Here is a 2,920-nt window from a genome sequence, read left to right on the forward strand (position 1 = left end):
CATTTTTTCTGTGCCAATGCTCCTTCACTCTTTTTCTATATCGAAGTTACAAATTGCAATGAGGTTCCATGTATAAAATGTGTTATTATATTGCAATAATATGCTGTTTGTTAATAACATGGTATTCTCGAAGAATTAAAGCTGTCTTATTCCATACTATCCAGAGATTTCTGTACTGTACTGAATTATAAGGTTATTTAAATATAACCATTTAAAATAAAATGTCCATTGATCCGTAAAATTTTTTACTACTTACAAAAAAGGAAATCAGTTTTTACACTTACATCAATATTCATAGACGGCATGTCTCCGCGTGGGTATAAAAGGGGTGGTGCGTGTGCGCATTTTGCACTCGGGTGACGCAGCAGGACGTGAGTACCTTATTAGTTCTATTTCATTATCATTATCATCCGCCATTTTGTTGTCCATTTCTTTACAGTGCTTAATGTGCTTTTTATTTATGAAAATTTAGCTGTTTTTGTATCTTCTGTTGTACCTAAGCCCGGTAGCCTTAATTTGATGAATTTCTTAAATTATTCGATTGTTTCTTGTAACCCAAATACTAAAAAAAAACTCGTCGCCCTATATTTGCTTTGATATACATCTACGAAATCAGTGTAAATAAACATCTCTAATTGTTTTTACTTCGCTGTGATTGAATATCTATAATAAATACGTGAAAATAAGATTTAGATATGTTTTTTTCCAGACACAACTTATTAGACTACCCGCACATTGTCAAAAATTTACTTTTACTACATAATATTGTTTTGTTAACAGTGAGCCAGGGACCTGCCGACAGCGTGACCTGCGTCGAAATGGTGAGTAATTAAACTAGATCATTCTCACCTCAATTGCTCTTATTTTTAAGATAATTTATTATAATTACTCTATAAATGAGCAGCTGCTAGGTACTGAGAAGGGTAATGTTCCCGTAAATGCGACCTGCCTTCATCATGATTTACTCAGGTCAAAGATTAATGACTGAATGTTTAACCTTGGGAGTAATTCACCTTGATTTGCCCCGTTTAACAAGTCATAATTGCATTTTATCTGTCCTATGATTGTCAATATGGTAATCTGACTTAAAGTATACGGGTCATCACTCCCAGTGTGTCAGATCCCAGATTAGTGACTCAATTTCTAATTTTGGAGTAATTCACCTTTATTTGCCCTTTAACAAGTCCTAATTGAATTTTATAATCCCATGTTTGTCGTCGATACAGTAACCTTACCATGCAGTATACAGGTCATAATTCCCAGTGTAATGTGTTGTGCAGGCCAGCCCTCGCTGTCGCAGCGGCGGCTGGCGGCGGGTCACGGCGCGCCCGGTGCCGCGGCCGCCGGCGTCATGCTGACGCCGCCCGGTCGCGCGGCTGGCCCGCGCTGCCTGCCGCGGCTCCCGCGCAGAGCCGCGACCATGGGAACAAGCGTATTTTAATAAAACACGTGAGTAGCTAGTTTCAATTCTATTATCCTTATAATTTATACTACTAATAGCACGGGCCTCTTCAACTACTGAGGGTTTTACCTTATTTTAGTCCACCACTAGAATTCACATACCTTTTGTTTTTTTTTTTTTTGTTATTGGATTTCCTTATGTTTTCTTGCGCGTTAAAGCGAACCATAATCTATAAACAATACACAAAACTTTGAAAAATCAGATATCAAGTTTTGAACCTGCAGACAACAATCTCGGCAGACCATTCCATTCCCATCTAGGTTATCGTATTTTTACTACACAGGTCAGTTAAATATTAAAGTAACGAGATTTTCAAAGATTTCTCCAAAATCTATTTGACATAGTCCAGCTTGATGCCACGTTCCGCTTTCGTATTATATGATTTGTGCTTCCCTAGTTGTTGAGCAACTTCAGCTAAGCCAGGTCCATTTAACCTTTTCGTACTATAATCGAGACAAATTATTCGTCAGATTCCCACTTGGTGCATATTGTTAGCTTCATTAAATTTCATAATACCCACATTTATTTTACTTCACATGCTTATGTAATTACTATTTTTAAAACTAAATTAAGTCAACTTAATTCGTTTTTTTTTTTTCAGAATTAGCTTAAAACGGGAATACTTATTAACTGACAAGAGTAGCAATTGCACAATTATAGACTCAGCCGCACCGCGCCGGGTTGGTGCAGCGGCGCGGACCGGCAGAGAGGCCGTCGGCGCAACAAACCGACCCTAGGTGCCACTGACGGTCACCACTAACCGATGTAGACTTTCATTATTCATATTTTTCTATTACGTGGAGCATTCGTTCCGCTTTTCCGTTACTTCAAGCATATTGTATTTAGTTGTGGGAGTATAGTCTTAGGTAAGTGAACACGCATAACCGCGATAATAAATTGAAATTCTCAAGTCGAATAAGCTTAGATATAGTTTTTTGTTTTTGTTAATTCGTTCACAACAGTCAGCAATTCTAGTTTATGAGCGAAACCATTTTTTTTTGTATTTAGTTTGTAAGTTTTTTTTTTGTATTTTTGAGAGTGTTTTTGTTATAGGAAGTACACATAAAGTTAGTTTAGAAACGTTACTTTTTCACATATGTTTTCTTTTTCATTATATTGTTTATTATGCTATTTCTGATTTTTATTTTGTATCCTTTACAGTGCTTAGCACCGCATGAACATATGAAACACTATTTTAAAACCCACATGAGTGACACATGCTGTTTATTACATTTTCATGTCGAAACTGCTACTACACAAAGCACACTCTTTCATTTGGTGACCAAGACACAATTAACTTTATTTGCTTCATAATCTACTAAATACACCTACACAACACTCTCAACAAAAAATCAATTCATCAAGTAGCAAACGTGCCACAAAATTTCGTGACAAATAATTACCGATTGATCGTAGTTTGAATTTTACATTTCTAACCCTAAAATACCTATGGCTACC

At 36.4% G+C, this 2,920-nt stretch overlaps 1 long non-coding RNA gene across 1 annotated transcript; it reads left to right on the forward strand.

Annotated features, from left to right (window-relative positions):
- The first annotated feature begins 308 nt into the window (after nucleotides 1-308).
- LOC115454791 lies at nucleotides 309-2,593 on the forward strand. The gene is made up of 4 exons (XR_005113130.1): nucleotides 309-371; nucleotides 781-821; nucleotides 1,281-1,449; nucleotides 2,064-2,593. It is a non-coding gene; the product is annotated as an uncharacterized LOC115454791 (long non-coding RNA).
- The last annotated feature ends 327 nt before the right edge of the window (nucleotides 2,594-2,920 follow it).

This window comes from Manduca sexta, chromosome 26, assembly GCF_014839805.1.
Source record: "Manduca sexta isolate Smith_Timp_Sample1 chromosome 26, JHU_Msex_v1.0, whole genome shotgun sequence".
Taxonomy (NCBI): domain Eukaryota; kingdom Metazoa; phylum Arthropoda; class Insecta; order Lepidoptera; family Sphingidae; genus Manduca; species Manduca sexta.